The sequence below is a fragment of the Anas platyrhynchos genome, chromosome 3 (assembly GCF_047663525.1).
Source record: "Anas platyrhynchos isolate ZD024472 breed Pekin duck chromosome 3, IASCAAS_PekinDuck_T2T, whole genome shotgun sequence".
In the NCBI taxonomy this organism is placed as follows: domain Eukaryota; kingdom Metazoa; phylum Chordata; class Aves; order Anseriformes; family Anatidae; genus Anas; species Anas platyrhynchos.
In genome coordinates, this window is record NC_092589.1 from 76212912 (window position 1) to 76226998 (window position 14087).

The following is a 14087-nucleotide window of genomic DNA, read 5'->3' on the forward strand; positions in this document are numbered from 1 at the left end:
TTTCATAATGAAATTAGTTTTGCTTCCAATTCAACTAACAGTTTATTTCTGTGGAAGACCTTTTTATATCAGTTGCTTAATTGCCATATATTCTTGCTATCAATATATTATCAGGAGATTTAAATAAAGCAAACTGCTCTTAAAATTATTTCATTGTCAGACAAAAATGAAAATGTTCAAGATACAGAATGCTGAACTCAGAGTGCTGTAGAACTACTTGATCCTATTATCTTTCCAAATACCATCAAATCAAGGTAAGGCTAGCAGGTTAACAATGCATTACCATTACTTCAATTTGCAGTGAACAGAAAAATACTTTCCAATGTCTAATAGAGTTCTTTCTTCTCTATTTCCAAACCATATGAAATCTGTGATCACTTTGATCGTTGAACTATTCACTCAAAAATAAAAGTGAAACTAGCCTCTTAGTCTACTGATGTTTTCCAGAAACATTCTTTTCTTAAAGGGATAAAAAGTCTTGATTTCTATTCTATACAATTTTCCAAGAAAGAAACAGGCAAACAAACAAACAAAACCCCACAACTCTTGTGTTAAATACATGTTTTCATGAAGCCCCTTAAACAGGTAAGCTTTCAAGGCCTACTGTTTTAAAGATCAGAAGTGAGGAGAGAAAGTCAAATATATTACTTGATGAAACTCCTTTTTCTTTTCGTGATGAAAATAATTTCCTTTTTCTTTTTGTGATGAAAATTTCTCCTCCTAGGGGAAAAAAAAAAAAAAAAAAAAAAAAAGAGCTCATTGGGTCATTGTATAAGAATTATACATTTTGTGTATCTTACTAATCTTCCTGCAATAGTGTTCAGAAATGAATTAAGGGTACAAAAAATTAAATGAATAAATTAATTAATAAAAGAAAAGAAAAAGAGCAAAGAGAGAGACAGAGAGAGACACAGATGTTTTAGAAATCTATCAAAATTTTTAGTAATGAAAATATTTTATATAGTGAAAGAGTAATTATGCTTTTTACCTGCCTCAAGTCAATAGCCTATTTCATTAGAGCAGAAGAGACAATGACATCTTCACAAAATAATACCCAATTAGGAATATCTTAATTATTAATTAATCGCATCAAAGCCATGAAAGTTATTCTTCTTTCTCCTCCTTCACTCAATATACCACAACAGTCTTGATGCAAAACAGGTGAAAAAAATCTGGTAGGTAGGTGGTTTATTTCCAGGAATACATTTAATTTTGTGGTACAATGAAGGACTCAAAACCTAGTAGAACAAGATATAAAATAAAATAAAATAAAATAAAATAAAATAAAATAAAATAATAAAATAAAATATGACAGAGTGACACAATACAGGTGACTTGGAGAAATGTGGTAGGAAAAATAAGTTCAGAAGTTTGTATTATGGTATTGTTATAGCAAACTTTTGTTTGCTTGCCTGCTTGAAGACAGTCAGAGAGATCTCTTCAGTTCCCAAATACTTTTAAGGGATTGATTCTAACCTCCAAAAGGAATAAGAAGGTGAATGTTAACAGAAGCCATGAAACAGATCTACTTTGTATTAATTATGCCATTTGTTCTTTTAATAATGCAATTAGAAAAATTTCTTTACTAGTGTTACACTAGAAGTTTGATCTGGATATTGGGCACATAGACAATAAACACTCTTGATGTGGTTTATTTGGTCTCATAAAAGAGATGTCAAAAGCCAAACTGAACTTTACTTTAAAAACGTTGTGTGCCATTTCCCCAAATCTAACAAAGCTATTAAGATTATTTAACAATAAGGTCATTATTACCTACAAAATGGACAAAGTGCTTCTGAATCATTATGAGTAAAGAATGATTTACATGATAAGAGCTTTATTTATTATAAACTGTATTAGAGGTGATAAGAGCAGAACAGGAGTGGATGAGTGGATAGATTCCACATATGCTGTGTTTTGGTTTTGTGATGTAGCATTTTCATAAGAATAATAATACTATTAATTGTCTGCCAGGCTGAATTAATATATAGAGAGCCAATTTAATAAAAACTCCCAGTTGTTCAAGAATTAAATTATAGAAAGGAAATTGTACTGCTTAAAAGTAAATGTATGAATAACACCTATTAACTGCAATAGGATGCATTATTAACTTTAATAGTGTGGGTGGAAAAAGTCCCATTTATTGTTAAAAAAAAAAGTCAACTTGAAGTAAAATGACTTGTTATGTCATAATTTTGTTGGAAAAGTAGTTTGACATGTTCTTGCAATAGCCACATACACGGTTCAAGGCAGTGTCCTAGTTTTTTATGGAAGGTTATTATTTTATTATATGTCTGGCTGATTTTCTTGTTATTGAAGACTGCATATAGTAGGTCAATAAAAACAGTGCCTGTGTAATCTCTGTCATGTAAAAAGACTTAGTGATGATCCCAGAAATGTTAATTTTAGCTTCAAATTTATGTTGTTTTTAGTACTGGTGCCTATATGTTCATCGACATGTTATCACTAGTGATTTTGTTTGTATTTGTATTAAATAAACTCAGTAACTGATAACCTCTGAAGAACACAACTATGTGAGACAGACTACAATTAAATGTCACAGTTTAACAAAGATCTAAGATTTGCCAAAGAAAGAAATAAAATCACACAGCATATCACTATAAATTTCTCAAATGTCTATGTTTCTGGGGTCTAAAATATCAATGGATGGAAACTCCTTCTAAGGAAATGAGCACATTTATCAAAAACTTATTTGAGACTGACTTAGGTTTTCATTAGTTTTTTGTTTGTTTGTTTTGTTTTGTTTTGTTTTTACATGACAGCCCTTTACCTGGGCTCTCCTTCATCTAGGTAAGGAATTGGAAAAAAAAAAAAAAAAAGCACAGAGAATATCCAGGGCCATTCTCTCTGTGTTCAAGGATATGTAAGCCTATTTAGAGCTTTCAGCTCTGAAGACATTACCGTATCTGCATATGAATAACCATCAAAGCTATCCAGTGATACAGTAGGGCGAAAATTTTGCAATACATTAGTGGGTCTAAACCACTAAGAATAACTCTATTAATGAGTTGCACAAGACATTTTTGCCCTGTTTCTGTCATCCTAAAGATAAAAGAAAACACAGAGAGTTTAACTAGCTCAACCAATACAAGAGCTTATGAAGATATGTAAACAACAACAACAAAATGTACACCATTTAATATTTAGTGCTCTGAGGAATAAGAGGCAGGGAGGTTGGTATCCCATGGCAAGGAGGTTAGAATTAGATGTTTTTTAAGTTCCCTTTCAACCCAAACCTTTCCATGATTCTATAATAGAGCATTATATTATTTGTTTCTATAGCTACATTTTTATTACGTATTGAACATTATGTGTTTTTCCATTGCATATAATTACTATTTATTAATAGTTTACAGACTTGTATAATGTTATATATTTATTTTACCAAAAGTGCACTCTGATTCCCAAATAAAGCTGTAGAATTTAGCTGCAATAAGCCTAAAGACACTTGAAATGTGTCAGTTTTCAAGTTCATTGAGCTGATATGATCAGGCTAGGTTTCATGGAAAATACTTTCATACTGTTTAAAAAAACAAAGGTCAGTATTGATTTTAAAAACTATTGTGGTGTTTTCTTGATCAGAAAAGTATAAAATTACTCTCTTTATGAACAAATGAGTATAAACCTAGCTGTCTCTGGCACTGTTAGGGAATATAACCACTCTGGTTCACTAGGTGATCAGATACTAGATGATGTGTCTGTGTTTAAATCTTGTCAAATTAAATGAATTATGGTTGCTTGTCAGAGAAGCCTTTGGTAGAAAGAGAATATTAAAGTTAACTCTCCTTTTATCATGTATTAACAGTGGCAAACACTAGCCATTTTTATTTTAATGAGTTAAATGACAGGAAACTATTCATATTTTTTGTATTTGTTGTCTTGTAAGTATTCTGTGCAGGCAAGGTGTGACACTTTCAAAATCACTGGATTTACCAGTACTTGATCTGACTACTGGTTCTTGAAGTTCAAGAGCACATTATAGATGAAGAATCAGGTGTGCACTGCACTTCTATACGTGATTCTGTCTGCAATTATTTTGGAACATAGGATGCAGAAAGTATTACACCAAACAATAGTTCCATTGTACTGCTGCCGTAACCTCTAGCAATGGTAACAATAGCAGAGAATGCACTGGCATATATCCACCCTTAGCAATTCTTTTACTTTTATGGATTCAGGAGATTTTTTCCAACGGGAAAATAATATAATTGTGAAGTTATTAATTCCTCAGATATGCGCTCTTTTATTCTTCCTCAAAGATTTTTTTTTCTCACATACATTAAGCACTGTACTAGCCTGTCCTTTATTGTGTATGTATTTCCTGTACATAAAAATCACTTTTAAAAAAAAAAAACTTCTGTGGGATCTGTGAAAGTTCTGATGCCAGAGAGGAGGCAATACAAGTAGGTGCAGTATTGCTCTTGTTCCAGTGGGTTGCAGTGCTCACCCTGGTGTTAGCATGAACTTAGCACTGTGGAGAGATAAGACTCACTAATACTTTATTGAGGATGTTAAGGTTCTGGTGGTGGTGGACTACACTGTTACTAAGATGAGACTTTTTTTTTTTTCATATGATACATGTCGTATATATTCTCAGAACACCTTGAGGTGTTGCTATTCCAAAACAGTGTGATATTATGGGAATGAGAATGGGAAAGAGATGACAGATAGTGACAATCAAGAACTGCCTGCTTCACCAGCTTTGATTCAGAGAAAAAGCTGATTACACACAATCACACATAGGTTTTATTTTTGCACTTTAAATAAAGAAACATCATTGGATTTCTATGTAGCATTGCTGTGATAGGCATGGTTTGTTGTAATGCAGGCAATCCCCAATCAGAACAGGCATTTAAAAAGTTCAATTAATCATATGTTGTAATAACATGTATTCCACATAAATGTAGTAACGGAATACCAATCAGCAAAACATTGAAAGCTGTGATTTACAAAATTTATATATATATATTTGTTATTGTCTTTTTATTTTTAAGCTTAGTTACCTTTAACCCTGATCTCATTCTACAGATAGAAACTAAAGCTCTAATATAGCTATCTGATTAGAAGCAATAATTTTTAATGAGAACACCTAACATCCCAGGACAGCATTATATTTTGATAGGATGAATGAGACAAGTGGGGAAATAAGCCATAGCAGAAACTCCAAAAAGATAACATTGGAACAATATTATATTTATGGTGCACAAAGCACCATAAACATCTTTGAGGTTTTCTATCTCAAGACTAAATAATGTGACCATCCCACTGAAAAGCTTTGTTATAATTCTACATTCCAGTTAATGCAGTATAAGTCCATATTAACTGAGATGACAAAGGAATAATTATAGCCAAGGACATTCCATAATTTCTTTGTAATTTCTTATTTCAAATTTCTGTAATTTCAAATATAATTTCTTTGGAAAGAGAGCTCAAAATTGCAGAGTCTAGATCGACTTTTGAGGAGTGAAATATGATCCTGTGAAAAATTTAAAATTTTTGGACAAACCATACTTTAAGTGTGTTTTTGTGTGTGTGTGGTTTTTGTTTGTTTGTTTGTTTGTTTATTGTTGTTTTGCTTGCTTGCTTGTTTTTTTTTTTTGTTTTACTCAAAATTGAATTTGGTGAGGAAATAAATATAATATGTTTATTTCTGTCATGTAGCTCTCAGGGTAAGTATTTAGCTTTTTGTAATCAGGCCTATATACAGTTCAGGTATTGGATAAGTCCACCTTTTGAGATCTACAAGAAAAAAAAGCAGTCCCAGATAGAATAGCTTTAATCTTATCAAGAATTAGAGGTGCTAGAGGTAAAAGGAAACTGCAGTTTAGAAAGAGACAGATCCGTCTCTTCAGAAGTGACATAGCTGAACAACCACACATAGAATGAAGCTCCTTAGGTGGTAAGATGAAACTACAGAAAAAGCATTGATGCTCCTTAATTACACTAGACAGCCATTGCAGAATACAATGGCTACTGAAACAGACTACAGAAGTCTGCAGTACAGAGTGCACCTGCTACCCTGGAAATATTTCACTTTTCTTTGTATGCCAGTGTGTAGAACTAAGGGTAACTTGCCACAAATAAAATTTCTTATTTTTGTTCAATAAATTTGTTCTTTAGAATTTGATTCCTTTTAATGAAGGGGAATTATGGTCTCAATTGCATATATATATATATATATATATATATATATTCCAAAATTAAAATACATTTAAGAGAATCCTCAGAACCAACCAATTTCCAATATTTAGAAAATAAGTTATTTTAACACTTTAATTGAGTCTGAGGATGGAGGCACCTTCCTCACAAAGGTGATTTTTGTTTTCAATTTACAAACACATGAAACAAGAACATGGACATGACAGGGAGTTCTTGGCCAATTATGTTTGACAGTGAAAATTTAGTGATTAATAATAGATTGGAATACGTAAACTTTAGTTCCTTTGCTTTCTCAAATGAAACTAGACCCCAGCATAAAGAATGAAGCAGTATCTTTTAACTTCATCATATATTGTTAGCATTTTTCACAATATAATCAGACACAACATAAAACCAGTTTTAGATGAAGATTATATGCATAAACAGAAGCTTTGGAATTTTGTAAAATTTTGCTGAGACATCTGCACTAGCTTAAGAAAAATACATCCCTCCTGTTCCCATGAAGACTATTTGGTATAGCACAAAGCCCTTTGGGCTCCACAGCCTTGCTCTTCAGTCCCTAATGAGCAGCCATATGATCCCCTGGCAAAAGCCAGGGCAGCATGAATTTTGAACGAACAGAGCCAGTGTCTGAGCTTATTTAAGCTCTGAGATTGCTGTGAGAACAAGCAGCAAAGCCTGCAGATACCATGGCTACTAGCAGACAGTCAGCAGCTATAATTGGCTGTTCTGAGCTGTAGAGGCTTATATGTTAGCTCATGTCAGTACATTATAGAATAAATTCAGGGATTCTAACTGTATTAATTACATGTGGAAAGGAAATGTCAGTTATTTCTAGGCACATATAGTAGACCCCTTTTCCCCTTAAAATGGAGGTCTAATAGACTAAACTATTAGACCTTTTCCATATAAACAATATTGAAAAGAGAAAAGCTATATTTAATACAAACTGACAAAGCAAAGCCTGAAATACAACCATCAGAAAACTGAAAAATGGTTTTGAAAAATATTATCCCTGTCATCAGTCTTATTTTAAAATAGGAAATGCTGAAACTGATACTTTTAAGCTTATGGTTTTGGTTATTTCATACACTTTTATTTTATTATTATTTTTTTTCCAGTTTTAAACCACTGACTAAACACTCCTTCCAAAACCTCTTACATGATCTTCCTTTCACTCAATAGGTGCCATTTCCAAACTTTCTAGGTATGTTCCTAGCAAATTAAACTAAAAAGAATTGTTTGGGGATTTCATCTGATTAGTGATAAAGGTCTTCATAGTAGGAAATTCAACTAATGTCTTGTAATTGAAAGGAAAATGTTTTGCAGATTACAAGAGGAGATCCCTCCTTGAGGTCCCTTCCAACCCCTATAACTCTGTGATTCTGCAATTCTCACAAGAGCAGGGTAGAGGGGGAGAATCATCTCCCTCAACTTGCTAGCTACACTTCATAAAGCTTCATACACTTCATAGGATTGGCTTTTGGGGATGCTTACACTCTATCCAATCATATTCAATTTTTCATCCACCAATACCCACTATTTGAATGAAACTTAAACCATAACATGTAGAGATACTTTCTGCATCCATTAGTTTTCCTAAATTATATATGTCTTTTGGGTTCAAGGATATATATTTTATTTTTTAATAAAATATTTTTAAACTCTTTAAACTCTTCTTAGACTTTTGTAATTCATCTTGTCAGATTCCTTCACTCATTAAAAATGTCGCTTTTCCCAGGATTTTTAGAAAAAAAAAATAATCTTCTGAAGTTGTCAACAGGTTTTGAATAAATATTTTAAGCTATAAAAGCATGATATTTTCAAACTTTGTCAGATTTTTTGTTTGTGTGAAGGAAACTAAAAGTCTTTCATTCATAGCACTTTGCTTTTCCTTGGGCTTTTTGTTGTCCTTTTATTTCATCTTTCTAAATAGATTTCCTTTTTTTGACAGCGTTTAATTGTTCCTCATATTTTCATCTTAAAAGGTCAAAAAGCAAAAAATAAAAATAAATAAAATTAATAAAATAAAATCATATTATCTTAATTATTAATATACTGTAGCTACAATGAAAATGGCAACTATTTCCAGTCATCTTGCAGAAACCTCCACTGTATTTACAAGTTCTATAAATGGGAAAACAAAATGACAAAAAATACTTCTGGATTTCTCTCTACTTCCTGGCTTCTACAAAGGAAAGTATCCAAACTGTAAGTTGCCTTAAACATGAATATAAGAAAATATTCATGGAAAGAAGACAGGATCAGCTCCCCAGGACTGCTTGCCTCCTTAAATTTGTATTGATTATAAAAATATAAAGCAAATCACACACTTAACTTCTGCCTTTCTCATTATTTACAAAGCTGAAAATAAGATTTTGACTGTAATAGCTGTAAAAACTGGGGTATATTTCAGTCTTCAAGTTGAGGATAATTTCAGAGATGAATTGTTACCCAAGCACAATTCCACAAGGTAGTTGTCATTTGTGAATTACTCATCTTGTACCATGATTTGGGGCAAGGAACAGATATTACTGTAAAATGATGATGAGGATTTGAAAGATTTAAAATCATTTGGACTGTATGCAACAATTTTTTCCACTGTTAGGCCATCAATACATTGCTGCAGAGCCTTCAGGCATCCCATCCATAGGTTATCTGTAAAACAGGATTTGACCCAGTATTATTTGTGGTTATACTAGATTAACTGCTGCTGGTATGAGATGAAAATTACTAGAGATATTTACCCGAGACCTCCATTTTACTGTTCCTTCTGTTGTCTGTGTTACTGATCCTAAATATTTTCTTCCTCTACTCCACCTTTCTTGATCTTCAGTTTTTTTATTTTTTTTTTCAAGTTTTTAGATGATAAAGTTTACCTGGATCTACAGGCAGTCTAAGGTAAGTCAGCTTGATGTGGCTGAATACTGAATTCTCTGCATGCAGATGGGGTAAAGAAGGGGTTACAATTTCAGATGTTTTTTTCTTCTGTAGCTCCTCTATCGTCATGCAAATTACAGTTTACCTGCAGGCAACGGATGTGGTTCTGTTTTATGGCACATATTTAGGTATGTGCGGTTTACACCAAATGGTACAGTAAGGTGGCCTGCCAAATCCAATGACTTTGCACTGAATAAAGCTGCCCCATTTCTGTTGCTATCCTCCAACAGGTTTCTTGCCAAGGGATGTCAGAACAGCAGAGGGAGGGAGTGGCTCCAGTGGAGGACTCTCATCCTGTGTTCTGACACTATGGTCTTGTAGACCTAAATACTCATCTATAGGGACTAGATAGTAAAATTATTGCCAGGGAATATTTCTCTTTGGTCTTGAAACTTCTTTTTGTTCTTCTGTTTCTTCTCAAAATGAATTTCCTTTTATTTTCTGTAGTATTTTTCTGGATTTTCTAATTTTTAGTTTGTTTGTTTTGTTTTACTGTGAGAATATTTTCATTAATTGTGCTAGAGATTTACTGAAAAAGGGCTTTCATACATTTGAAAGGATTAAGACAAACTGATATGCTTCTTAGCATACTAGCTGAGAAGAAATGAAAAATTACTGCTACTAGGAAACATTTGCCTACCTTGCTTTTCTACGAACTTGGCAGTCCTTGAAAATAACTGTCCTTTTGACCTCTACATTAGTGTCACATAGATTACATAAAATCAATGAATTGTTTAACTTTGTAAATTTAAGCTTAAGTGCTCTGGAGTGTGACCATTTCATTAATCAAATCCCAGAACATACTATTTTATTTACTTCTTTCACTCACTGCTATTTACTACTGATGAAAGAGGAACTTGGTACACATTTAATATAACACAGAAGCCCATTGCAATGAGGAGTTTATCATTTAAGATGGAGAGGTAATATGGAAAAAATGCAAGAGATTTTACAGGTTTTGGTCATTGATTTCACTGAAACTAACATTTCACCATGGAAACCTATGCTTATCTAAAAGATGTCTTCTGCTGACTGCAGCTGTCTGTCTTTAACTTCTGACAGTTCTATTCTGATGTGTTTTCTAAAAAATGTCATTATTAATGACAGCAGAGGGACAAAGGGAGGCTTGAAATATTAAGCAAATCAGAACCAGCATTCTAAATCACAAAAATATTAGTATTTTAAGGGGCACATAAAGACAATCTCAGATAAATACACAGACTAATCTAAAACTGTCATTATTATATTATATTATATTATATTATATTATATTATATTATATTATATTATATTATATTATATTATAATTCTTTTCTGTTATTCATAGAAGAATCAAAATCACCAATAGAGAGGTAGGTTTAACTTTCTTAAGGAAAATGTCTGTATATTTGTGCTTGTGAGAATGCATCACAAATGAGAGGTACTTGCTATGTTGAAAATTGGAACAGAGTTAAGCTTGATTTTAATAGCCTTAAACTCATATATTTAATTAAAAGTAATATGCTTATTATTTACTTAACCAAACTATTCACCCCACTCTTCCTTATCTTTACATTTTTTTAATGAAATTGTTTGTTCCTATTGCTTATTTTCTCCACAGCTCCATTTGAGTTCATTTTATGGCAAAGGCAGCAGTCATCTCTCTCTCCAGACCAAACATTACAAGCTCTTTCTGCCTCCTTTCATAAGATCATCTCACCTCACCCTTAATTGCTCTTGCAGCCTTTTTCTGGAAACAGCTCTGTTTGGAGATCTTATGTGTGCTTTTTTAAACATTCAGTGAGATTTATCAGAGATTTATATATTTTTATTAGTATTTTTGCATCAATTACAAAAGATTCCTCAGCTATATAAATTGAAAAGAAAAGTGAAAAGTGGAAGGGTGGTTACAGTGCAGTTACAACTCAATAGAAAGGATACCATTACAGTATTCAAGTGTCTAGAGACACTTGAGAGATCAATCTTTTTATCATATTTGTAGAATCTTTGCTAACTCTTAAAGCTTTTTTTGGGAAAATATTCCAGACAAGTTTTTTAGGATTGCTTTAGCTATAGGTAGATATAATATCATTGATTTTAAAGAAAAAGAAATCCAGAAAGTCCCCTGTTAAAGAGGACTTATCAGAGTCAAACATTTGCCTTTTTCTACACCCTGCCAAGAATTTTCACTGATACCGTTTCACAAAATTGATAGTATTTAATAAGGCAAGAGATATAAAAGATTCAAAATTGCAGTTGATAAATACACTCACTGCAATAGCACCAATACAGGATACTAGTGCCAACAAAATGTTGTCTCAGTGTTCTTAACCAAAAGGTAGAGGAACAAAACTTACCAAGAAGGCATCCCTTTCTCGGTGGAGGAGAAAGGACTACAGCCCATCAACTACCACTTCTAAGTCTCCAATTTCTTCTTTCTCCCCCCAGCTCTTCTCTTTTTCCTATCTCTAACATATTTTCTTAACACTTTTTCTACTTTCCTTTTTTTCCTTTATATCCTAACCTTATCTGTTCCCCACACTGAAGTGACGTTTAGCATGATTTGAGTGGAGAGTTGAGTGCTATAATGGTATAAGTTTAGCATGTACTTCATAAAGCTCATTATCATATTCAGGAATCTTTCATATTAATTTTACAAATAATTAAGTAAAAGGTTTCATTCTGGGTACCATGGCCTTCAAGATTCTGTTCTGCCACCAAAATAGGGCCATCCTGGCAACACAAGACTCCATCCTTTGGCAAACTCTCATACCAAGCTTGCAGACCTCCATCCACAAAGTTTGTATAAGCGATAAGCAGGAGCAAGCTGATCAGCTCCCCCTTGCCTGAGGTCAGTTCTCATCACTGACACATGGAAAATAAGGAGGTGATTGGTGACGGACAACATGGCTTCACTAAGGGCAGATCATGCCTGACAAATTTTGTAGCCTTCTATGATGAGGTTACAGCACTGATGGATAGGGAAAGACAAACTGACATCACCTACCTAGACTTCTGAAAAGCATTTGACACTGTCATACATGATATTCTTGTGCCTAAATTGGAGAGACATGGATTTGATGGATGGACTACTTGGTGGTCACATTCTAGGAATTGTGGTCAATGGCTCAATGTCTGAGTGGAGATCAGTATTGAGTGGTGTTCCTCACAGGTTGGTATTTGGACTTACGCTGTTTAACAGCTTTGTTGCTGACATGAACAGTGGTATTGAATGTACCCTCAGCAAGTTTGCCAATGACACCAAGCTGTGTGGTGCAGCTGACAGACTAGAGGGATTGGATACCATCCCGAGAGACTTGGACAGACTTGAGAGGTAGGGCCTGTGTAAACCTCATGAAGTTCAACAAGGCCAAGTGCAAGATTCTGCATCTGGGCCAGGGCAATCCCAAACACAAATACAGGCTGGATGGAGAATTGATTGAGAACAGCCCTGAGGAGAAGGACTTGGGGCTGTTGTTTAACTGGAAGCTCAATATGTGTGCTCACAGCCCAGAAAGCCAACCGTATCCTGGGCTGCATCAAAAGAACCATGGCCAGCAGGTTGAAGGAGTTGATTCTCCCTTTCTACTGTGCTCTTGTGAGACCACAACTAGAGTACTGCATTCATCTCTGGGGCCTCCAGCATGTATTACATGCCTAGAGGAGGGCCATGAAGATGATCAAGGGGCTGGAGCACCCATTCTCCTATGAAGAGAGGCTGAGGAAATTGAGGTTGTTCAGCCTGGAGAAGAGAAGGATCCGAGGAGACCTCATTGCAGCCTTCCAGTAGCTGCACAGGGAAGTTGGAGACTGCTTTAAAGAGGACTCTTTATCAGGGAGTGATACAGAACAGGAGTTTAAATGAAAAGAGGGTAGATTTTGATTAGATATTAGGAAGAAATTCTTTACTCAGAAGTTGGTAAGGCACTGGAACAGGGTATTCAGAGAAGCTGTGGACCCAGTACAATGCCCCATCCCTGGAAGCGTTCAAGGCTAGGTTGGATGGGGCTTTGAGCATCCTGGCATAGGTGCCTGGAAGCATTTGAGCCTTTGAGCATCCTGGAAGGTGTCCCTGCCCATAGCAGGGGGATTGGAATTAGCTGATCTTTAATGTTCTTTCCAATCTAAACCATTCTATGATTCTATGACATTAACAAATCTGACTACTCCCTACATTTCCACATGTTAACTTGTACCTCCTCCTTCTATTCAGCTGATAACGTCTTCTTTGATCAATGTTTGTTATGTGTTTTTTGTTTGTTCGTTTTGCTTTGTGTTTGTTTGCTTTTATTGTTGTTGGTGGTTTTTGAACAGCAAGCTTTAGAGACTCCATTTGAACACAATCAGGCAATACCAGTCAGTTCAAAACTATTCTCTATGACTAGATCTTCCAGTTCATTTAAAATTTTTCAGTACTCCCTTAAGTAAGTAAAAAACAAAACAAAACAACAAAAAAATTAACAAAACACAAATAAAAGCTTTCTGGTTAATTCAATGACAGTTACAGATACTTTATTAATTCATCTGGAATATGCATTAATATTATGTCATATTTTCAGTTTTTACCTCTATTTTTTTTATGTTGCAGACACAAATCTGATCATATCGAAGCTATTATTTTGACTTTGTGGTCAAAGCATCAGCATTATACCAGTTTATATTACCTTATTTTGCAAAACTGGCTTTGACACAAATTAATTTTACTATAGTCATTTCTTTTTTTCTCAACAGAAATAACATTAATAGCATGAGTATGCATCGCTAATCTATGACTTCTCTGACGCTTTTTCCAGTAGCTCATGCTCTTCATCATATCGTTACAACTGCTATGCTGCCATGTTTCTGTTATCTCAAGAAATTATCTGTTTTCTTAGGCTAGTTAGTAGCTTTAGTGTGCAATTCCATAGTTATCCCTCAATGATCGTACACATTTTATGATTAGACTAGACAGATTATTAATTAAATTCAAGCACCTAACTTTATTCACT